Consider the following 25,661-nt stretch of genomic DNA (forward strand, 5'->3'; position numbering starts at 1 on the left):
TTCCCCAGGTTGCCTTTCCTGAGCTTCGATCTTCCGGCTCTCGTTTAGTAGTTGTTGGAAACTACGCTGCATTAGGCCTACAAATTGGGTAAGGGGTGTAGAGAGATGGTGTGTTCCACTGTAGAGAGATGGTGTGTTCCACTCCAAGGTGTTCCCCAGGTTTCCTCGCCAATGCTTCGATCATCATGCTCTCGTTTAGTAGTTGTTGGAAACTACGCTGCATTAGGCCTACAAATTGGGTATGGGGTGTAGAGAGATGGTGTGTTCCACTCCAAGGTGTTCCCCAGGTTTCCTCGCCAATGCTTCGATCATCATGCTCTCGTTTAGTAGTTGTTGGAAACTACGCTGCATTGGGCCTACAAATTGGGTATGGGGTGTAGAGAGATGGTGTGTTCCACTCCAAGGTGTTCCCCAGGTTGCCTTTCCTGAGCTTCGATCTTCCGGCTCTCGTTTAGTAGTTGTTGGAAACTACGCTGCATTAGGCCTACAAATTGGGTATGGGGTGTAGAGAGATGGTGTGATCCACTCCAAGGTGTTCTCCAGGTTGCCTTTCCTGAGCTTCGATCTTCCGGCTCTCGTTTAGTAGTTGTTGGAAACTACGCTGCATTAGGCCTACAAATTGGGCATGGGGTGTAGAGAGATGGTGTGTTCCACTGTAGAGAGATGGTGTGTTCCACTCCAAGGTGTTCCCCAGGTTTCCTCGCCAATGCTTCGATCATCATGCTCTCGTTTAATAGTTGTTGGAAACTACGCTACATTGGGCCTACAAATTGGGTATGTGGTGTAGAGAGATGGTGTGTTCCACTCCAAGGTGTTCCCCAGGTTGCCTTTCCTGAGCTTCGATCTTCCGGCTCTCGTTTAGTAGTTGTTGGAAACTACGCTGCATTAGGCCTACAAATTGGGTATGGGGTGTAGAGAGATAGTGTGTTCTACTCCAAGGTGTTCTCCAGGTTGCCTTTCCTGAGCTTCGATCTTCCGGCTCTCGTTTAGTAGTTGTTGGAAACTACGCTGCATTAGGCCTACAAATTGGGTATGGGGTGTAGAGAGATGGTGTGTTCCACTGTAGAGAGATGGTGTGTTCCACTCCAAGGTGTTCCCCAGGATTCCTCGCCAATGCTTCGATCATCATGCTCTCGTTTAGTAGTTGTTGGAAACTACGCTACATTAGGCCTACAAATTGGGTATGGGGTGTAGAGAGATGGTGTGTTCCACTCCAAGGTGTTCTCCAGGTTGCCTTTCCTGAACTTCTATCTTCAGGCTCTCATTAAATTGTGGTTAAACGGAACAACTGCATTTGGCGTACTAGTTGGTTTGGGGCCTACTATCGGTGTCTGCCGCTCCTTGCTGTTCTCCTGGTTTCCTGTCCTGAAATTCCGTTTTCAGGCGCTCGTTAAGTAGTTGTTAATGTTAGACTGCATTTGGCCTACTAGTTGGGTTGGGGCCTACTATCGGTGTCTGCCACTCCTTGCTGTTCTCCTCCACTGAACAAAGCTGTGCCGCCTGTTTACTACTGTTGCCAATTTTGAACTGCATTTCGACTACTTACTGATTTGGGCCTACTCTCTGTGTCAGCCTCTCATTCCAGTTGTCCTCCACTGCAATGCCCCCTGATTAGTCCTGTGTTACCAATTTTGAACTGCATTTAGCCCACTTTATTCTTTGGGCCTATATCTGTGTTTCCTCCTCATCCTGCCCATTGCCCAGCCAGTGATAGATGAGTCTGCTGGTACATTGACCCATAACACAACATTTCCCGTGCACGCTACACTGCAAGATTGTGACCCTGCTGAAAGTCAGGTCCCCCTTCCCGCATACCATACCACCTTACACGGGGACAAACAGGAAGGTGCAGATGAAAGTGCAGGTTCCTTCATCAGGTGGGGGGAGGAATACTAGTTGGCGACGTCACTGGCACAGGGCCTCTCATAGTACGTAAAAGTGTTGCTGCCGGTGGGAGGCGCCCCCGCCGTACAAACACCGCTGTACTTTGAGGGGCCCTGTGCCAGTGCCAATGCCAACGAGTGGGCCCCCCCTGCTTGCTCAGGTTCACAGCACTTGCAAAGTTGAAATACTTACCTCTCCCTGCTCCACTGCCGTGACGTGGTCCAGATTTCCTGGGCCCACTAATTACTTGAACCAGCCCTACCCACCACAACTTTAGCCAAATGAACCCCAATTTCAAATGCCTTCCAATTATTATAAGGTAAATTACGCTTGACAAGCTTCATTAAGAAGAATGGATGGTTTTGACATTAAAATGGGCACTCTAGGTGTTTTCCTGGCCCCCACTCACTGCCGACTATGCTGCCCCATTGACTTGCATTGGGTTTCGTGTTTCGGTCGATCCCGACTTTACGTCATAATCGGCCGATTTCACTCGACCCGACTTTTGAGATAGTCGGGTTTCGCGAAACCCGGCTCGACTCTAAAAAGGTCAAGGTCGCTCAACTCTAATGATAACGTCATATGAAGGAAACAAAAAATGACAGCTGAGCTGAGGTATCCTGAGCAGGAGTACTGGTACATCATTTTAATAGATGTATTAGACATAATGCTTACGGTAACTTCCCAATGTGGAGTATTTGGTCTTCTGTGTTAAGTATCGGACAACTCCTTTAAGTTCTGATCTGAGCTAATATCTACTGTATACAGTATATCACAAATATTTTTTGGAAGCTATGGCCAATTCTGAAATTTCAGATATGTATTTGTTCTGTTGTTAATTTTATTGTAATATTATTTGTACAATAACTCCTTTTGGAGTGATAGTCATTTATAAGGTGCATGCACTTATGGAGCAATGGTAATACACTTAGTTTGACTTCACTTTTCATGTGAAAAATATTTACAAATTGGTTATTATAGTGTATGCTAATAAAATGTAACTTCTGTAAACAGCAGCATTTCTGGCAAAAGGCTCTTCATCATAATATGAAGCACAATTTTACATAGCCTCTTTTAAATACATAGGAAGCAATTACATCTAGGCATGTAAGAACCTCTCACATTGTAATGTACAAATGATGAATTAACAACACCTAGTACGGAGCTAAGAGCTAAGCAAAAAGGTACTGTATATAAGCAACTGTTTACTTCAATAGACATAAAAGATCATTCTTAACATCCACCATACCTTGTGGAACTTTTGTGTCAAACGCTAGTATCCAATATGCCTCCTGCAACATCAGCAACTTCTGCTGCTCTCACACTCTTTTTGAAAATGTGACTTTACCTATTAAATTGATAGAAAAGGTAGAAATGTCTGAATTGTGGTCACCTAAATAAGTGCTGTTATGGCTGGCAATATTCGCAATATGTTTGGTGATACGTGTTTTGAGTTTGCGAGTTGTACAACCTATGCAGCACGACTATCTATGCAGTATATAACAGGATGTATGTCGCAATTAATACATTATTTTATTGTGTGGTTGACACAACATGAAATAAAAAATTGATGCTTCCTATTAACGGCATACCTGCAAACATCTGAAGAAACCTTTTGAGGATAGCCAGAAGGAATCATCTTTATATGATTGAAAAAGGCTATTTTTTTTTTATGTGCACACATAAGAAAAGAGGTGCAGAATTTTCTGCACAAAATCCGCATCTCCTGGCAGAATCTGCAGCCGCGGATTTGCCATGGTTTTTATGCGGATTTTGTGCGGTTTTTATGCGGAATTGCTGCGGATTTTGTGCAGATTTGCTGCGGTTTTTGCCACTGTGTATTTTTAACATGCAGGGGTGCAGAAACGCTGCAGATCTGCACAAAAGAAGTGACATGCACTTCTTTGAAATCCGCAGCAATTCCACACTGATTTTTCCGCACCATCTGCACATCTTTTTTTTTTCCCATTGACTAACATTGTACTGTACATCACAGTGTGGGTCTGCAGCGTTTCTGCGCTGAAAAATCCGCTGCGGATCCGCAGCAAATCCACATCGTGCGCACATAGCCTTAGTGTACAGCTAGATGAACACCTGCAGCCATTAGTGGCTAGAATCCCTGGTTGCGTAAATTACAGTACTATTTTTCTTAATATTTTTTACAAATTTAAATGAGTAAAACAATACCTGTAATGTTTTAACTTATATTCTACTATTCCCCATCATTTAGCCAAGGAGGCTATGCAGTTCCATCTCAATCAATATACAGTCATGGACAAAAATTTTGAGAATGAGACAAATATTAATTTTTCCAAAGTCTACTGCTTCATTTTTTCTAATGGCAATTTGCATATACTCCTGAATGTCAGAGTGATCAGCTTAACAGCAATTACTGTACTTGCAAAGTCAATATTTGCCCAGAAAATGAACTTTAACCCCCAAAACACATTTCAACATCATTGCAGTCCTGCCTTAAAAGGAGCAGCTAACATCGTTTTAGTGATTGATCCATTAACACAGGTGTGGGTGTTGATGAGGACAGGGCTGGCGATCAATCAGTCATGATTAAGTAAGAATGACATCACTGGACACTTTAAAAGGAGGCTGGTGCTTGGTATCATTGTTTCTCTTCAGTTAACCATGGTTATCTCTAAAGAAACACGTGCAGCCATAATTGCACTGCACAAAAATGGCCTAACAGGGAAGAGTATCGCAGCTACAAAGATTGCACCTCAGTCAACAATCTATCGCATCATCAAGAACTTCAAGGAGAGAGCTTCCATTGTTGTCAAAAAGGCTCCAGGGTGCCCAAGAAAGACCAGCAAGCGCCAGGACCGTATCTTAAAACTGTTTCAGCTGTGAGATCGGACTACCAGCAGTGCCAAGCTTGCTCAGGAATGGCAGCAGGCTGGTGTGAGTGCTTCTGCATGCACTGTGAGGCGGAGACTCTTTGAGCAAGGGCTTGTTTCAAGGAACGCAGCAAAGAAGCCACTTCTCTCCAGAAAAAACATCAGGGACCGACTGATATTCTGCAAAAGGTACAGGGAGTGGACTGCTGAGGACTGGGGCAAAGTCATTTTCTCTAATGAATCCCCTTTTCGATTGTTTGGGACATCTGGAAAACAGCTTATTCGGAGAAGAAGAGGTGAGCGCTACCACCAGTCTTGTCTCATGCCAACTGTAAAGCATCCTGAATCCATTCATCTGTGGGGTTGCTTCTCAGCCAAGGGAATCGGCTCACTCACAGTCTTGCCTAAAAACACAGCCATGAATAAACAATGGTACCAGAATGTCCTCCAAGAGCAACTTCTCCCAACCGACCAAGAGCAGTTTGGCGCCCAACAATGCCTTTTCCAGCATGATGGAGCACCTTGCCATAAAGCAAAGGTGATAACTAAATGGCTCATGGAACAAAACATAGAGATTTTGGGTCCATGGCCTGGAAACTCCCCAGATCTTAATCCCATTGAGAACTTGTGGTCAATCATCAAGAGACGGGTGGACAAACAAAAACCAACAAATTCTGGCAAAATGCAAGCATTGATTATGCAAGAATGGACTGCTATCAGTCAGAATTTGGTCCAGAAGTTGATTGAGAGCATGCCAGGGAGAATTGCAGAGGTCTTGAAGAAGAAGGGTCAACACTGCACATATTGACTTGCTGCATTAACTCATTCTAACTGCCAATATAACCTATTGGTACTCATAATATGATTGCAATTATATTTCTGTGTGTGATATAAACATCAGACAAACACTAATAATAACCAGAGGGCAGCAGATCATGTGAAAATATAATTTTGGTGTCATTCTCAAAAATTTTGGCCATGACTGTAGCTACATTTCTATGGAGTTCAAACAATGCATTTTACTAGTATTAGACTATTCAACAACATTTTATCATGTTTTACTCTTATTTCTATTTCTAGATAAGGTGCCCCGATGGAATTGAAATGTTCTCCGTTCCTTGCAATTTTGTACATGTCATGGTGGAAAGAGAAATTTAATTACAGTATTGACTCCCCTTCTTTTGGTATAAACACTAAACAAGTGTCCCAAAAATACTTTGAAAGTAGGGTTGAGCAAAACGGATCGGACAAATAAAAAAATCGCTGACTTTCGGCAAAGTTAGGTTTCATGAAACCCGATCCTAGTGTGGGATCGGCCATGAGGTCGCCAATCTGCGAGCAAAAGTCACGTTTCATATGACGTTTTCAGCGCCATTTTTCAGCCAATGAAGGAGGACGCAGAGTGTGGGCAGCGTGATGACATAGGTCTCGGTCCCCACCATCTTAGAGAAGGGCATGACAGTGCAGTGACAGCTTGCTTTCTGCGGCGTAACAGGGGCTATAAAGGGGCGTGCGCGCCGACCACCATCTTACTTCTGCCGAACTTAGCATAGGGAGAGATTGCTGCACCTTCATCAGAAGAAGGGATATAGTTAGGGAGGGAAGATTAACCCCCAAACTGCTTGTGCTGTAGCGATTTCCACTGTCCAACACCACCATTTTTTTGGGACAGTGGAGGCTATATTTTTGTGCATCAGCTCTGTAGCTTATTAATAATAATAATAATAATAATAATAAATCTTTATTTTTATATAGCGCTAACATATTCCGCAGCGCTTTACAGTTTGCACACATTATCATCACTGTCCCCGATGGGGCTTACAATCTAGATTCCCTATCAGTATGTCTTTGGAATGTGAGAGGAAACCGGAGAACCTGGAGGAAAACCACACAAACACAGAGAGAACATTCAAACTCTTTGCAGATGTTGTCCTGGGTGGGATTAGAACCCAGAACCCCAGCGCTGCAAGGCTGCAGTGCTAACCACTGCGCCACCATGCTGCCCTCATTATTAGCCTGCCTTATAAGGCTCCCTGATAGCTGCATTGCTGTTTGCATGCTGCTGTGCAAACCAACTGCTTTTTTAAAAGCAAAAATCCTGTTGCTCCTTTCTGCACAGTTATCTTGTTTATTTTTCCACACTTTTGTGTGCAGCAGTTCTTTTTATTGCTGCTATACTTTTCCTGAGATCATTGTACGGAGATTGAAATTGTACTACAGTCCTTGTATTTTTTCATATATCTTCCAGCCACTTTGTGCCACTTACATTGTGTTGTTTTATACACTGGGCTTGAGTTTTGGTTCAGTCTCCCCCCAAAAAAGTGAGATTCAAATTCTCACAAAGTGGATATACTTCATTCCTGTTAGTTTGTTGTGTGACAGCCAGCCACTTTCTGCCACTTAGATTGTGTTGTTTTATGCACAGGGCCTGAGTTTTGGTTCAGTCTCACAAAAAAAAGGGAGATTCAAATTCTCACAAAGTGGATATACTTCAGTCCTGTTAGTTTGTCGTATATCAGCAAGCCACTTGCTGCCACTTACATTGTGTTGTTTTATGTACAGGGCCTGAATTTTGGTTCAGTCTCCCAAAAAAAAGGGAGATTTAAATCCTCAACAAGCTGATATACACCTTCTACCTTGTTTTACAGTACCATATAATGGTTGTTATTTTGGTTAGATTTTCCAAAAAATGAGGAAGTTTGGTGGAAGAGCCCGTGGGCGGTGGTTGCCAGCTGGTACGGATGGTGGTGGTGGTGCATCTAGTGGTAGTGGCAAAAGCATAATAGCACCTAAGGCTGGAGGTGTTGAGCCAGCGTCATCGTCTGGCTACACAAGGCCTCAAAGGCTCCTTTATCTGGGAGTAGGAAAACAGCTTTTAAAGCCGGAGCAGCAGGAAAAAGTTTTGGATTTCCTTGCTGACTCAGCCTCTAGCTCTTTCGCCTCCTCTTCAGAAAGTTCCAAATATAAAAGCAGCGAGTCGTCAGTGGATACTCCCGGTCAGGAAAAAGACGTTTCCTTGTTTCCTTCACCCAAACCAAAAGTGAAGGCTGCGTCAGGCGACTCTACAGGTTACTCCATGGAGCTCTTTACACATACCATGCCTGGGTTAGAACGGGAAATTGTTAACTGTCCATTACAAGATGAATCAGACATGTAGTGCACTGATGCACAGCCACAGCTAGTTTATTATGCTGTTCCATTGACTCAGATCACTACATTGCCCTCGCAGTGTACTGAGACAGAATCTGACCCTGATGAGACTATGGTGCCCCGTCACGAACGCTATAGCACCTTACACGGTGACACAGAGGAAGGTGCACATGACATTGAAGAAGAGGTGATAGATGACCCAGTTGTTGACCCAGATTGGCAGCCATTTGGGGGAAGAGGGTGCCGCTGCCAGTAGCTCTGAAGTGGAGGAGGATGATCCGCAGCAGCCATCTACATCGCAACAGCTGTCATCTGGCAGGCCCGTATCAGGCCAAAAACGTTTGTCAAAAACAAAAAGAGTTTTAGGACAGCGTGGCCATCCGGTGAAAGTAGCACAGTGTGCAATGCCTGAAAAGGTATTTCATAGTAGGAAGAGTGTAGAGTGGCAATTTTTTAACCAAGATCCGAATGATCAGTCAAAAGTTATCTGTAAGAAATGCTCAAAGACCTTTAGTAGAAGGAAGAATCTTCAAAATTTAAATACAACGTGCATGCTTAGACATTTAACCAGCATGCACTTGCAAGCCTGGACTAACTACCAAACGTCCCGTACCGTTGGTGCACCTGCTCAGAATGAAGGTAGTCAGCAACGCTACATTGCTTCCCGCACTGTAAGCCCATCGGTTAGAACTCCACCAGCAGCAAATGTGGAGGTATCGTCGCAAGGCCAAAGCAGTCAGGGAATCACAAGGTTCTTGGTAGGAAACACTGTATGTAGGCCAACATCGAGAATACCATCACCAACCCTCCCTCAATCTGCCATGTCCACCACCACCACCGCTAGTTCCACCATATGCAGCCCTCCAGTCCAGCTCACCCTACAAGAGACACTCTGTAACGCTCGCGCCGAGACTGGTTGGCGCGGGCGTCTGGGGGTGTGGCCCCACTGGACCACAGACCAAACTTCCCTGGAAGGGGCGTAACTAAGTAGCTTCCTAGGTGTTCGCTGGAGCCTCTGATGGTGAGGTCAGACTTGTGCAATAGGAAGCTACCAGGAGCCACTCCAGGGTGGAGTCTGACTGTGGATGCTGATCCCACTGGGGACGAGACACAGGCAGGCTCCTCTCTGGGTCATTTGCATTGTAGCTGCTCCATCTCGCATGTTCTACATGGATATTTTCTCTCTGAATCCTGTTCATGCAGGTACTATACAGATGATCAGGTTTTTAAATACATCAGATAGGGATTATATACATTAGACAGGACTGCTCTATTATGGGTATACCTTGGCGATTTGTGGAGCAGCTTAACATACTTTTTTGCAAAAAAATCTATTAACTAAATACCCTGTACTTTTTCATTTTTAGACTAGCACTTGCTTATTTACTGTGACTTTTTTTTACAACAGAGTATTTTTTTTACTTCTCTGTGCGCTTTTGTGTCCTCAAGTTCTTTGGTGGTGTGAACAGGTTTCTACAGACTTGTTCACTGTGCAAGTAGCCCATGTGTTTTTGGTTTTAGGGTTGATACTCTAATAGAAACTGGTATACAGGCCGGTGTATGAAAACAAGTAAGAACCTGTTCAGACTGGAGAGTATATGGAAACAGGTAGAGACCTGTACGGTAAGTTGCTGAACAGAGATAGAGCAAGAGCAGATGCAAAGCAGAACCACAGGAGGTGGAGTAAGAGCAGGAAGGAGAATGCAGCTCTAAGAGCAGAGAAGGAGAAGGCAGAGCTAAGAGCAGAGAAGGAGAAGGCGGAGCTTAGAGCAGAGAAGGAGAAGGTGGAGCTAAGAGCTGGAGGCGGAGCCGCATGCAGAAAAGCAGGAGGCAGAGCCAAGAGCAAGAGATGTAGAACCGCATGGAGCGGACCCACAGAGTGAGAGCTGAGCAGAGCTGCAGAGCAAAGCCACAGAGTGCAGATCAAGGTTACAGAGAGCAGAGCTGAGAGCAAAGCCACAGAGTGCGGAGCTGAGAGAAAAGCCGAGAGACACAGAACCACAGGTTGTGGTAGAACTGAGCAGAGAGAAGCAGAGCCACAGACAGTGGCGAACAGAGCAGAAAGATAAGGCGGAGGTACACACAGCAGAGTGGGAAATGACAAAAGACAAAGGAGGAGCAGGAACGGACATAGACCAGAGTTCAGACAGGAACAGACATAGAAACAGAACCCAGATTAAGGCCTGCAATTGCAGCCCTCAGAGACAGGAAACAGATACGACCTGGCAGCTCAGTAGCAAGTGCTAACTGAGGGAAATAGTTTGCTCAGGCATCCTCCAATGAGTGAGGATGCCTTAAGTTTCAGAGGCCTCAAGGCTATTGGCCAGGAGCACCTTAGGGAGGTACACACAGTCTCAACAAGAATCCGGAGTTGCTGGCGCCGCCCCCCTATGCACACAGCCAGGAAGTGTACACAGAGTAAGCAGCCATGGAGCACATGGCATGAAGCCGGCAGCAGACAGATCTCACAGCATTGCACAGGGTGAGTGAGTAGATGTAATAGGCAGGTGGGGAATGGAAGGCCATGCAGTGATGCCGGCAGGGTTGTTACACTCTCGTTAGGAAAAGAAAGTACTCATCCTCTCATCCGCGTACACAGGGTTTGAACGCCCACATTGCTATACTAATCTCGTTAGAGATGATGCCCTACCGACTGGTTGAAAGCAAAGCTTTCAAAGACCTGATGGCCTACGCAGTACCACGCTATGACCTACCCAGTCGGCACTTCTTTGCAAGAAAAGCCATCCCAGCCCTCCACCAGCATGTCAAAGACCGCATTGTCCATGCACTGAGGCAGTCAGTCAGTGGAAAGGTGCACCTCACAACAGATGCATGGACCAGTAGGCATGGCCAGGGACGTTACGTGCCCATCACGGCTCACTGGGTTAATGTGGTGGATGCAGGGTCCACAAGGGACAGCCATAGTGGGACAGTTCTGCCTAGCCCACGGTCTAGGAAACAGTTGGCTGTAGGCGTTCGCCACCCCTCCTCCTCCTCCTCCAGAAGCAAAAGCTCTCCACAGAGCGCAGTCGCACGACCACTCCATTCGCAGCTGCCAGTGTTGCACACGAGATGTCCCATTATCAAACAGCTAGTGGTAAGCGTCAGCAGGCTGTGTTAGAAATGAAGTGTTTTGGCGACAACAGACACACCGCGGAAGTACTGGCCGAGTACTTGCAGAAACAAACTCAGTCATGGCTGGGCAGTGTACATCTTGAGGCAGGCAAGGTAGTCAGTGATAACGGAAGGAATTTTATGGCTGCCATAGCCCTTTCAGAACTGAAACACATACCTTGCCTGGCTCACACCTTGAACCTGGTGGTGCAGTGCTTCCTCAAAAATTATCCGGAGTTACCAGCCCTACTCCTGAAGGTGTGAAGACTTTGCTCGCACATCCGCCAGTCACCCGTACGTTCCAGCCGTATGCTGAACCAACAGCGATTCGCTGAATCTTCCACAGCACCGCCTAATAATCGAAGTTGCAACAAGGTGGAACTCCACACTGCACATGGTTCAGAGGCTGTGGGAACAGAGGCGTGCTGTAATTAATTTGTGGGAGGATACACAAACATGGGCAGGCACTTGGATGGCAGACATGGAGTTGTCTGGTGTGCAGTGGTCGAAGTCACAAGACCTCTGTCAAGTACTTCAGTGTTTTGAGGAATGCACACGGCTAGTAAGTGCAGACGACGCCATCATAAGCATGAGCATCCCACTAATGCATCTGCTGATGCAAAGTTTGACGCACATTAAGGAGCTAGCATCTGCAGCCGAGGAGGAGGAAAGCCTTGATGACAGTCAGCCATTGTCTGCTCAGGGAACTCTCCTGGACGATGTGTGGGATGAAGGGGAGGAGGAGGATGATGGGGTGGAATATTTATGGGAGGAGGATGCTTCTTAGGGGGTAATAGAAACTGGTGGCGTTTGCAAGGTCAGGTACAGGGTTTTTGCAGGACACAAGTGATGTTGATTTGCAAGAAAGTGCTCCTCAACCCAGCACAAGCAGGGAATTGACACCTGGAACATTGGCCCACATGTTTGAGTATGCCTTGTGTATCCTAAAAAGGGACCCCCACATTATCAAAATGATTACCGATGACGATTACTGGTTGACCTGCCTCCTGGATCCACAAAATAAAGGAAAATTACAAAATATCATGCCACCTTGAGCAAATATTGGCTACCAAACAAGCAACTCTTGTAGACCGTTTGGTTCAGGCGGTGATGGTTCTCACACGAGCCGTAGGGGGCAACATGGTAGAGGTGTTAGAGGTGCACAAATCCGAAGTGGCATTGGACAGAGGAGTTTTATGACCAGGTTGTGGAGTGATTTCACAATGACCGCTGACACGACAGGTACTGCTGCATCGATTCAAAGTGAAAGGAGACAGCATTTGTCCAGTATGGTTATGAACTACTTTTCCTCCCTTATCGATGTTCTCCCTCACAGGTCATTCCCCTTTGATTACTGGGCATCTAAAATAGACACCTGGCCTGAGTTGGCAGAATATGCATTACAGGATCTCGCTTGCCTTGCTGCTAGTGTGCTATCAGAAAGAGTCTTCAGTGCTGCTGGTTCAATACTGACCAAAAAAAGGACACTCCTGGCTACCCAGAATGTTGATGATCTAACCTTCATTAAATGAACCAATCATGGATTTCAAATTTTTTTGCCCCACCTTCCCCTGCTGACACGTAGCTTGCCTGAAAAATATCTTGCTTTTGGCCTCCTCTTACTAACTTCTCCAATTCCTCCATTTGCAGCTGCTGAATGTCCACCATAGGCCATTTTTATACCTCCCTAAATGGGCTGACTCTCCCCACAGGGCCGTGGTCACCACCTGGCGCAAGGACCCGTGCGAGTGCTGTTTGCCTGGACAGGTGGGTGGGCCCATTCTTGGGCGACGGCACTGGCACAGGGTCCCTCATAGTACAATGAAGAGTCTTTGACGGTGGTGGTGCACAACCAACGTCAGACACACCGTTGTAATATGAGGGGCCCTGTGCCAGTACCGCCACCCATGAGAGAGTGTTCCCCCCCAGCTCGAACAGTGCTCTACCACTTGCAATACTTACCTCTCCCTGCTCCACCACTGTGAAGTCTGTTCTGTGAAATCTTTCAATGGCACTGCCAATACAAATTTGCTGAAATGATAGATGACAGTTAAAATATACAGGGGCCCTGGCCTCCATTTAGAACAGTTAATACTTTGTGCCTACTACCACTGTCTGCTACTCAGCAGAGGAGCTCACCCATGTACCTAACTACCACATGTTTATTTATGAACAATTTTTTGGCAGACATTTAGCCCACTTTATTATTTGGGCCTACTAACTTAGTCTGCTACTCATTACAATTTTCCGACACTGAGCAAAGCAATGTCGCCTGTTTATTTATGAACAATTTTTTGGCAGACATTTAGCCCACTTTATTATTTGGGCCTACTAACTGTGTCTGCTACTCATTAAACTTTTCCTCCACTGAACAAAGCAATGCCGCCTGTTTAGTCCTGTTACCACTTTTGAACTGCATTTAGCCTACTTTATTATTTGGGCCTATATCTGTGTTTCCTCCTCATCCTGCCCATTGCACAGCCACTGCTAAATGAATCTGCTGGTACATTGACCCAGACCACTACATTCCCTTTGCACTCTACACAGCCTGAATCTGACCCTGCTGAAAGTCAGGTTCCCCTTCCCGCATACTATACCACCTTACACGGGGACAAAGAGGAATGTGCAGATGAAAGTGCAGGTTCCTTAATCAAGTAGGGGGTGGCATACTCGTTGGCGACGTCACTGGCGCAGGGCCCCTCATAGTACGCAAAAATGTCTCTAGCAGTGGGAGGCGCCACCCACCGTCAAACACACCGCCATACTATGAGGGGCCCTGTGCCAGTGCCATTGAGTGGGCCCCCCCTGCTTGCTCAGGATCACAACACTTGCAAAGTTGAAATAGTTACCTCTCCCTTCTCTACCGCCGTGACGTATTCTGCATTTCCTGGGCCCACGAAAATCTTGATTTAGCCCTACCCCCCACAACTTTAGCCAAATGACCCCCAGTTTTCAATGCCTAACTATTATTATAAAGTAAATTAAGATTGAAAAGCTTCAGTAATAAGAATTGATGTTTTTGGCATTAAAATGGGCACTGTAGGTGTTTTGCTGTCCTCCACTCACTGCCGACTTTGATTCCCCATTGACTTGCATTGGGTTACGTGTTTCAGTCGGCCCCCAACTTTTCGAAATAATCGGCCGATTTCACCGCGAAACCCGACTCGATCCGAAAAAAGTAAAAGTTGCTCAACTCTATTTGAAAGGACAAGCAACTCCAAATACTATTTACCACATCAGAAAGAAAATGGTACACAAAGACCACATAAAGAGTATAATCCTTGAATTCATGGTTATTAGTAATGAAATACAAAAATTAACAAATAGATAAAAAGTAGAACTACTGGACACCACTCATCAAGGGACAAAGTGTAACCAGCACACCAATCACTGCCTTTAAAAAAAGTAGAAACAACAATAATTAATCCATAACCTCCAGATAACAAAATCACACATGTGATGATCACTAGTATGGACAAAGCAAGTTTGTCAATACGATTCTGTGTGGACCCAGTAATCCACATACTTGGTACATATAAAGTGCATAGTGCATACTATCGTGTCCAAAACGGGCCATTAAGGTGCATAATCAAACTATAATGAAGAGGTATGACATACTTACAAAGTATAATAGGCAGTGTGCTGGTAACAGGTGGTCCCCGCCGCCCCAACGCACGTTTCGTCAAGACTTCCTCATGAAGTCTTCTTTTGGAGGCCCTTCTTTTGGTGACACGGTTTGGTATGGACGCTACATGGATGAGCTGCATTTTGAATGGTCGTGCCCCATGGAAACCATACAAACCTTTGTCACTTACCTTAAAAACAATAACAAAAATTTACAGTTCAAATTGTCTGACCCTAGTGATCAAATTTCATTTTTGGATCTATGTCTAACAGGTAATACCATTATAGGTAACGTTCATACATCACTATATCAAAAGAAGTTAATCTGGCAATTCCAAAAAAAAAGGATGTTGGATACTAAAACTTGACACATAAATTCCAAGAGGTATGGATCTTAAGAATTATATTTTTATGTATATTGTAGTAAACAGTTGAATATATACACATATATATCTTTTTTGATAGTGAGTTGTCCGCCAGGGCCGTGGGGTACTCAGCATCGGGTTCGATACTCACAGGGGGATGTCACGGTGGCGGCGACCCGGTCCATGGCCCTGGGCGCACATGTAAAAGGGGATGTATTTAAAGGGGTTTTAGGAATAAAGTTTGTTCCGTACGCCACCTGTGGCATTTGGTCAGTGGGGACCGACGCTGCTTAGAGGGGTCCACTGGGGTGATGTTATGGCAGCTAGAGCGTATAACTTCCCACAGGTGAAGTATGTCCCCAGGGCTCCTGTTGTATAGATGTATAGATGAGGATGGTGAACGGTGCAGTAAAGAATGAGGACACAGGTGTGCAGTCTCTTCACCTGGCTTGCTCTAGGCTTCAGGCAACAGCAGTCAAGGGCACCAGATCACAGAAACAGGCAGGGTCCGGCCGGCTTGGAAGCGAATCCAGTGTTTCCCTTTACCAGTTGGAGATGAAAGCCTTCCTCTAGCGCGGTGGTTTTGTAGTCCCTTACTGCCTATGGCATCTGATAAGGTCCTCACAGTTCTCTCTGTCCTCCATAAAGGTGGGCCACAAACCTGTGTGAAAGGTATCTCGAGCCTTTTTACAGGGTCTCTATCATGACCCTGACTCTGTGTCACCGTGCCTCCTGGGTATTGGGGCAGACAAGTAACTTGCAGTTCAGCTGTCCTGCTGGTCTCTGCTTTAAGTCTTAGAGTCCCAGAGAGAGCGCAGATTACCGGTAGCTAGAACACCGAGGTTGTAAACCTCGGTGTTCTAGCTACCGGTAATCTGCGCTTCAGAGGGAGATAGTTCATTCACAGCTGTCCTCACCTGATGTTACTCTTCTGTGCTTCGCTCTCCTTCATGCTCACTGAACAATGTTCTTTCCTTCTGTATGTCTCTTTCCCCAGGAACTGTAGTTCCTCAGACTACAGGGCCCCTTCAGACCCTCTGACACTCCATGTCGGTCTACACTCTCCTCTGTCTCTCTCAGACAGCTCACTAACTTCCCCTCCAGTCAGAATATAAGGGAGTTCCCCTTAATCTGGGTTCAGAGCTCCCCCCTCTAGCTTGGAGTGTGAACATGTTGCATGCATTGTGATTACCTGATAAAGAGATATCCATCATCGCTTCCAAGCGTTACATCACTCTCCCCGTGAGGAAAGCAATGTCACTGTGACAACTACAGTGAATGCTTGTAAACAAGTAAAACAGGTCAATTAATGTAAACTTTGGCTTCCCTTTATGGGCGGTATTGATGCTTTAACGTTGCATAACAAATTTGTAAATGTACATCTGGTCTTATACCAGGGTGTCATTGTTTATAAATGAAAGTATTGATATGATGGACCCATCATAAATCCCCAACGTAAGCTTTGGGCGGACTACGAGGCTTATCCAGACCCAGGGTTCGCCATGCCAGACGGTTTTGCTTTGGGTCATAGCAGAAACAAGGCCCTACCCACGCCAGCAAAGTGGGTAGTACCAAGGTGCACCTTGAGGGTGCCAACTATATAGAAATACAGTTTTGGAGTAATTCACTGTCCATTACCCTATTGTGCATTTTAACCCCTTTGACATCGGACGTACTATCCCGTCGAGGTGGGGTGGGCCCCTATGACCACGGACGGGATAGTACGTCCAGCGCGATCGGTGGCTCTCACAGGGGGAGCGCGGCCGATCGCGGCCGGGTGTCAGCTGCCTATCGCAGCTGACATCCGGCACTATGTGCCAGGAGCGGTCACAAACCGCCCCCGGCACATTAACCCCTGGCACACCGCGATGAAAGATGATCGCGATGTGCCGGCGGTGCAGGGAAGCATCGCGCAGGGAGGGGGCTCCCTGCGGGCTTCCCTGAGCCCCCCGCAGCAACGCGATGTGATTGCGTTGCTGCGAGGGTCTTACCTCCCTCCCTGCTTGCTCCAGGCCTGGATCCAAGATGGCCGCGGATCCGGGTCCTGCAGGGAGGGAGGTGGCTTCACAGAGCCTGCTCAGAGCAGGCACTGTGAAGCAGCCTGCACTGCTATCAGATCGGTGATCTGACAGAGTGCTGTGCAAACTGTCAGATCATCGATCTGTGATGTCCCCCCCAGGACAAAGTAAAAAAGTAAAAAAAAATGTTTCCAAATGTGTAAAAAAAAATAAAAAAAATATTCCTAAATAATGAAAAAATATATATATATATTATTCCCATAAATACATTTCTTTATCTAAATAAATAAAAAAAGCAATAAAAGTACATATATTTAGTATCGCCGCGTCCGTAACGGCCCGACCTATAAAACTGGCCCACTAGTTAACCCCTTCAGTAAACATCGTAAGAAAAAAAAAAAAAAACGAGGCAAAAAACAACGCTTTATTATCATACCGCCGAACAAAAAGTGGAATAACACGCGATCAAAAGGACAGATATAAATAACCATGGTACCGCTGAAAGCGGCATCTTGTCCCGCAAAAAACGAGCCGCCATACAGCATTATCAGCAAAAAAAAAAAAAGTTATAGTCCTGAGAATAAAGCGATGCAAAAATAATTATTTTTTCTATAAAATAGTTTTTATCGTATAAAAGCGCCAAAGCATAAAAAAATGATATAAATGAGGTGTCGCTGTAATTGTACTGACCCGAAGAATAAAACTGCTTTATCAATTTTACCAAACGCGGAACGGTATAAACGCCTCCCCCAAAAGAAATTCATGAATAGCTGGTTTTCGGTCATTCTGCCTCACAAAAATTGGAATAAAAAGCGATCAAAAAATGTCACGTGCCCAAAAATGTTACCAATAAAAACGTCAACTCGTCCCACAAAAAACAAGACCTCACATGAGTCTGTGGACCAAAATATGGAAAAATTATAGCTCTCAAAATGTGGTAACGCAAAAAATATTTTTTGCAATAAAAAGCGTCTTTCAGTGTGTGACGGCTGCCAATCATAAAAATCCGCTAAAAAACCAACTATAAAAGTAAATCAAACCCCCCTTCATCACCCCCTTAGTTAGGGAAAAATTTTAAAAAATGTATTTATTTCCATTTTCCCATTAGGGCTAGGGCTAGGGTTAGTGCTAGGGTTAGGGCTAGGGTTAGGGCTAGGGTTAGGGCAAGGGTTAGGGCTAGGGCTAGGGTTAGGGTTAGGGTTAGGGCTAGGGCTAGGGCTAGGGTTAGGGCTAGGGTTAGGGTTAGGGCTAGGGTTAGGGTTAGGGCTAGGGTTAGGGTTAGGGTTAGGGCTAGGGTTAGGGCTAGGGTTAGGGCTAGGGTTAGGGCTAGGGTTAGGGCTGGGGCTACAGTTTGGGTTGGGGCTAAAGTTACAGTTAGGGTTTAGATTACATTTACAGTTGGGAATAGGGTTGGTATTAGGTTTAGGGGTGTGTCAGGGTTAGAAGTGTGGTTAGGGTTACCGTTGGAATTAGGGTTAGGGGAGTGTTTGGATTAGGGTTTCAGTTATAATTAGGGGGTTTTCACTGTTTAGGCACATAAAGGGCTCTCCAAAAGCGACATGGCGTCCGATCTCAATTCCAGCCAATTCTGCGTTGAAAAAGTAAAACAGTGCTTCTTCCCTTCCGAGCTCTCCCGTGTGCCCAAACAGGGGTTTACCCCAACATATGGGGTATCAGCGTACTCAGGACAAATAGGACAACTGTTGGGGTCCAATTTCTCCTGTTACCCTTGGGAAAATACAAAACTGGGGGCTAAAAAATAATTTTTGTGGGAAAAAAAAGATTTTTTATTTTTACGGCTGTGCGTTATAAACTGTAGTGAAACACTTGGGGGTTCAAAGTTCTCACAACACATCTAGATAGGTTCCCTGGGGGGTCTAGTTTCCAATATGGGGTCACTTGTGAGGGGTTTCTACTGTTTAGGTACATTAGGGGTTCTGCAAACGCAATGTGACGCCTGCAGACCATTCCATCTAAGTCTGCATTCCAAATGGCACTCCTTCCCTTCCGAGCCCTCCCATGCGCCCAAACGGTGGTTCCCCCCAACATATGGGGTATCATCGTACTCAGGACAAATTGGACAACAACTTTTGGGGTCGAATTTCTCCTCTTACCCTCAGGAAAATACAAAACTGGGGGCTTAAAAATAATTTTTGGGGGAAAGATTTTTTTTTTAATTTTCACGGATCTGCGTTACAAACTGTAGTGAAACACTTGGGGGTTCAAAGCTCTCACAGCACATCTAGATGAGTTTCTTAGGGGGTCTACTTTCCAAAATGGTGTCACTTGAGGGGGGTTTCTACTGTTTAGGTACATTAGGGGCTCTGCAAACGCAATGTGACACCTGCAGACCATTCCATCTAAGTCTGCATTCAAATGGCACTCCTTCCCTTCCGAGCCCTCCCATGCGCCCAAACAGTGGTTTCCCCCCACATATGGGGTATCAGCGCACTCAGGACAAATTGGACAACAAATGTTGGGTTCCAATTTCTCCTGTTACCCTCGGGAAAATACAAAACTGGGGGCTAAAAAATAATTTTTGTGGGAAAAAATTTTTGTTTTATTTTTACAGCTCTCCATTATAAACTTCTGTGAAGCCCTTGGTGGGTCAAAGCGCTCACCACACATGTAGATAAGTTCCTTAGGGGGTCTACTTTCCAAAATGGTGTCACTTGTGAGGGGTTTCTACTATTTAGGTACATTAGGGGCTCTGCAAACGCAACATGGCGTCTCATCTCAATTCCTGTCAATTTTGCATTGAAAAGTCAAAAGGCGCTCCTTCCTTTCCGAGCTCTGCCATCCGCCCAAACAGTGGTTTACCCCCACATATGGGGTATCAGCGTACTCAGGACAAATTGTACAACAACTTTTAGGGTCCAATTTCTTCTCTTACCCTTGGAAAAATAAAAAATTGGGGGCAAAAGATAATTTTTGTGAAAAAATATGATTTTTTATTTTTACGGTTCTGCATTATAAACTTCTGTGAAGCACTGGGTGGGTCAAAGTGCTCACCACACCTCTAGATAAGTTCCTTAGGGGGTCTACTTTCCAAAATGGTGTCACTTGTGGGGGCTTTCAATGTTTAGGCACATCAGGGGCTCTCCAAACGAAACATGGCGTCCCATCTCAATTCCAGTCAATTTTGCATTGAAAAGTCAAATGGCGCTCCTCCGCTTCCGAGCTGTGCCATGCGCCCAAACAGTGGTTTACCCCCACATGTGGGGTATTGGCGTACTCAGGACAAATTGTACAACAATGTTTGCGGTCCATTTTCTCCTGTTACCCTTGGTAAAATAAAACAAATTGGAGCTGAATTAATTTTTTTGTGAAAAAAAGTTAAATGTTCATTTATATTTAAACATTCAAAAAATTCCTGTGAAGCACCAGAAGGGTTAATAAACTTCTTGAATGTGGTTTTGAGCACCTTGAGGGGTGTAGTTTTTAGAATGGTGTCACACTTGGGTATTTTCTATCATATAGACCCCTCAAAATGATTTCAAATGAGATGTGGTGTTAGGACTGGCGGAACGCACCGAGACAGATGGTATAGATGCGTTCGCAGTCCGGGGTCCACCGTGCAGGTGAAAACCTGCTGCTAGCAATTAGCAGACTATATGGCAGTACACTAGAGTATACACGCGTGGGTTAACCTCACCCAGCGTGAAAGAAGCAATCCTGTTAAGGCACAGGACCGCGGTACCGCACCTAAAGCGCGAGCAAGTAGTCAGCGAACTCAACCCCAACTGGGATTGAAGTCGGATTAGACCCTTGCTGGCGCAACACCGCAACTGGGTGTGAAATGAAACAGAAGAGCATGCAGTGCCGCACTGACGAACGCCACTAACCACCCAGGCTTGGGTAAGGAAAGCACAGAGGAAGTGCACGGCGCCGTACTGGCGGTCACAGCAACTGGACGCTATAATATGTGACTAGTGCTGTAGGATAAGTCGGGCGCTAGGTAGCAGCCATACACCTTCCGCGAACAGTCATACTATAGGGTAGGGGTATCCAAGGACGACTTGCACTCACAACATACACACATTAGCAATTGTTTGACAATACTAGCGCATGGCCGTGCGGTCATGCGCAGTTTATATAGCAGCAGCACAGGAAGTGGCCACAGCACTTTTGCCCTTCTAGGACCTGCCAACAGGACCAATGGAATGTGCTGCAGAGCCTGAGCACATGACCCTCGATCTCCAACGAGAGACCTTACGCTGGGCATGCTCAGTACGTGCAGACAAGGACTTAGTCCCAGAGAAGTCCGCTCGCTGCTGACCAGCACAGACTTTAATAGCAGAGACTGGAGAAGCAGCAGTAACTCTCAGAACAGAGTGAGAATGAGCAAGACGCTGGGACCGACGTCCTTGCTGAGCAGACTCCACTGCGGCTGGACAAGAATGGGAGACCGCAGCGGAGGTGGCTCGAGATTCCCCCTGTGCAGAAGCGGGAACTCGACCCCTAATATTACCCCCGCTCCTAGGGCCCCCTCCTTGGGCCTCGCTACGTTCGAAGGCAGCAATGAGCTGCGGAGCCCGAATGTGCTCAGCAGGCTCCCAGGACCTATCCTCAGGGCCGTAACCCTTCCAGTCCACCCAAAAAAATTTTTTGCCACGTACCACCTTGCACCCCAAGATAGCGTTCACCTCGAAATCGTCCGTAGATGAACCCGATGTCCCGGCAGATGACTCAGAAAACCGAGACATGTATACGGGCTTAAGGAGGGACACATGAAAGGTGTTGGTGATACCAAGGCGTGGAGGAAGGGCCAGACGGTAGACCACAGGATTAACCTGTTCGAGGACCTTGAAGGGACCCAAGTAGCGAGGAGCAAATTTTGTGGACTCAACTCGCAGCCTGATGTTACGGGCGGAGAGCCACACCAAGTCGCCAGGAGCAAAGGATGGGGCGGGGCGCCGATGAGCATCGGCGGAGGACCTCATTCTCTCCTTAGAGGCCCGAATGGCATCCTGAGTGCGGTCCCAAATATCCCGTGCCTCCACAGCCCAGTCTGCCACCCTGGAGTCTGCGGAAGACACGGGCATAGGCACAGGTACCCGTGGATGCTGACCATAGTTGAGGAGGAATGGGGTTTGTCCAGTGGAGTCGGCTACGGCGTTGTTCAGCGCAAACTCTGCCCATGATAGCAAGGATGCCCAGTCATCCTGCCTGGCTGAAACAAAATGTCGCAGGTATGTGACCAAGGTCTGGTTGGCCCTCTCTACCAACCCATTCGTCTCGGGATGATAAGCGGAAGAGAGATTCAACTCAATACTGAGAAGACGACACAGCTCTCTCCAGAACCGAGACGCAAACTGGGGACCCCGGTCACTGACAATTTTGTCAGGCATACCATGTAGGCGGAAGATGTGCTTAATGAACAACGCAGCCAAGGCCCGTGCAGAAGGTAACCGTGGTAGCGGCACCAAATGCACCATTTTCGAGAAATGATCGGTGATGACCCAAATGATGGTACAGCCGCGAGACTTGGGCAAACCCACGACAAAGTCCATCCCGACCATCTCCCAGGGCCTATCTGCCACCGGCAAGGGATAGAGCAACCCAGCTGGCCTTTGACGCGGAGATTTATTTTTGGCGCAGGAGACACACGCCAGAATATAATCCCTGACATCCCGGACCATATGCGGCCACCAGTACGTCCTCGCCAGTAGCTCAGATGTCCTCTTTGTCCCAAAGTGTCCACCCACTCTGGACGAATGAGCCCAAGAGAGAACCTCCGGTCGCAAATTAATGGGCACAAAAGTCTTGCCTGGAGGCACAGACTCAAGCGAAACCGGTGCTACGGTTCTCAGGCTCTCAGAGGGAACAATAAGCCGAGGCTCCTCTTCCTCCTCTTCAGTTGACATAAGGGAGCGAGAGAGAGCATCAGCACGAATATTCTTCTCCCCGGCGACAAAATGAAGAGAAAAGTGGAACCGGGAAAAGAACAAGGACCATCTGGCTTGGCGAGAATTTAGCCGCTGGGCTGTCTGTAAGTAGACCAAATTTTTGTGGTCAGTGTAAACCTGGAAGGGAAACCGCGCACCTTCCAGAAGATGTCTCCACTCTGAAAAGGCCAACTTCATTGCTAGCAGCTCCCTATCCCCGATGGAGTAGTTTCTCTCCGCTGGCGAGAAAGTCTTAGAGAAGAAGAAGCATGGATGCTTCCGACCTTGAGCATCCTTCTGGTAGAGGACTGCTCCAGCACCAACGGACGAGGCATCCACCTCCATTAGGAATGGCTTATCCACATCGGGACGATGTAAGATGGGAGCGCTAGCAAAGTGGGACTTAATAGAAGTGAAGGCCTTGGAGACCTCTTCCGACCACAATTTAGGATTCGCTCCCTTCTTGGTGAGGGCTACCAAGGGAGCTACCAGAGTTGAGAAGTGGGGAATGAACTGGCGGTAATAGTTAATGAACCCCATAAAGCGCTGCACCGCTTTAAGAGAATGGGGCTCTTGCCAGTCCATCACAGCCTGTAGTTTGGCAGGATCCATAGCCAATCCCTGGGCGGAGATGATATAGCCCAGGAACGGCAAAGACTCCTGCTCAAACATACACTTCTCCAACTTAGCGTAAAGAGAGTTTGCCCGTAGGAGGTCGAAGACTCTGCCAACATCTCTCTGGTGGGAGTCAATATCTGGAGAAAAGATGAGAATATCATCCAGATAGACTACAACCGAGGTGGAAAGCATATCCCGGAAGATGTCATTGACAAAGTCTTGAAAAACGGCTGGGGCATTACAGAGCCCGAAGGGCTTCACCAGATACTCATAGTGCCCATCTCTGGTGTTAAATGCCGTTTTCCATTCGTCCCCCTCACGGATGCGAATCAGGTTGTAAGCACCCCGCAGATCTAATTTAGTAAATACCCTTGCTCCCCGAAGCCTATCGAAGAGCTCAGATATCAAGGGCAAAGGATACTTGTTCTTAACGGTGATAGCGTTAAGACCCCTGTAGTCTATGCATGGACGTAGCTCCCCATTCTTCTTCTGCACGAAGAAGAACCCTGCCCCAGCAGGTGACACTGACTTCCTGATAAACCCTCTTGCCAGATTCTCTTGAATGTACTGAGACATGGCCTCCGTCTCCGGGAGAGATAATGGATAAACTCGACCCCGGGGAGGCTCCGCACCAGGCAAGAGATCGATAGGACAGTCATAGGGGCGATGGGGCGGAAGGGTCTCCGCCGCCTTCTTGGAGAACACGTCTGCGTAAGACCAATACTGCTTGGGGAGAGAGGATAGATCTGCGGGTACCTCAGTAGTAGCAACCTGAACGCACTCTCGGTGACACCTACCCCCACATGATTCACCCCATCCCAGAATTCTGCCTGAGGACCACTCGATGTGAGGAGAGTGGTACCGTAGCCAAGGTATCCCCAACAGGACCTCATCAATACCCTCAGGAATGACGAGCAGAGAAATAATCTCCTGATGGGATGGCGACAGGGACAGAGTAACAGGGATGGTCTGATGTGTTATCTGTGCGGGGAGTGTCGACCCATTCACCACTCGTACCGTTACTGGTTGAGATAGCATAACCAGGGGTATTGCGTGACGTTGGGCAAAGGCAGAAGACATAAAATTGCCCTCCGCCCCAGAATCCACGCAGAGGTCTACAGAGTGGGAGGATGAGCCAAAGGTAATGGTCCCCTTAAAGGACAATTTGGAGGCAAACGTCGCAGTGTCTAGTGCACCTCCACCTACTACCACTAGATGCTGACGTTTCCTCGACCGCTGATGACATCTGGTGGCAAGATGTCCTGACTTTTGGCAAACATGGCAACCCTGGAGTGCACGAGCGGTCTGGGACTTAGATCCCGCTCGTGACACCACCTTAGGTTCCTGGAACTCAGGAGCCTGGACTGGAGATTCCAAAGGTTTGGCGAAGGTGGGAGCCAGCCGAAACCTCTGCCTACACTGGGCTCGCTCTAACCTCCGCTCGTGAAAACGGAGGTCAATGCGAGTAGATACTGCTATTAACTCCTCCAGTGTGGCGGGAATCTCCCTAGTGGCCAGAGCATCCTTAACGTGGTCAGCCAGCCCCCTCCAAAATATAGGGATAAGGGCTTTATCCGACCACTCCAGCTCAGATGCCAGAGTGCGGAAATGGACGGCAAAAAGGCTGACCAAGGACGAGCCCTGAGTCAGTGCCAACAGTTGGAGCGCCGTGTCATGGGTGACAAGAGGTCCTAGAAAGACCTGTTTCAGAGTGCTCAGGAATAATGGAGCACTCTGCACCACATGATCGCCACGCTCCCACAGCGGCGTAGCCCACTGCAACGCCCTGTCCGACAATAAGGAAATTATAAAGCCCACCTTAGCCCACTCTGTAGGGAAACGAGAGGCCAGAAGCTCGAGATGTATTGAGCACTGACTCACGAAACCCCTACAGGACTTACTGTCACCAGAAAATTTCTCTGGTAGCGGGAGGCGAGATAGCGTCGGTACAGGAGTGGCAGTGGACAAGGTAGCTGCAGCCACACTTGCAGCCTGAACAGCGACAGCAGTAACATCCACAGCTGAGGTTGAACGCTCAAGAGCCGCCAACCTTCCCTCCAGCTGCTGGATGTACCGCTGTAAACGCTGGTCGTCCGCCATTTTACTAGCCAGACCCTGGCGCTAGTATTCTGTTAGGACTGGCGGAACACA

General features: G+C 47.0%; 1 protein-coding gene across 3 annotated transcripts in view; it reads left to right on the forward strand.

The window, feature by feature from the left end:
- SLC6A19 (solute carrier family 6 member 19) overlaps positions 1 to 25,661 on the forward strand; it is a 966,903-nt gene that overhangs the window by 55,949 nt on the left and 885,293 nt on the right. The gene's annotated exons all lie outside the window — the stretch shown is intronic.

This window comes from Ranitomeya imitator, chromosome 6 (assembly GCF_032444005.1).
Source record: "Ranitomeya imitator isolate aRanImi1 chromosome 6, aRanImi1.pri, whole genome shotgun sequence".
Taxonomy (NCBI): domain Eukaryota; kingdom Metazoa; phylum Chordata; class Amphibia; order Anura; family Dendrobatidae; genus Ranitomeya; species Ranitomeya imitator.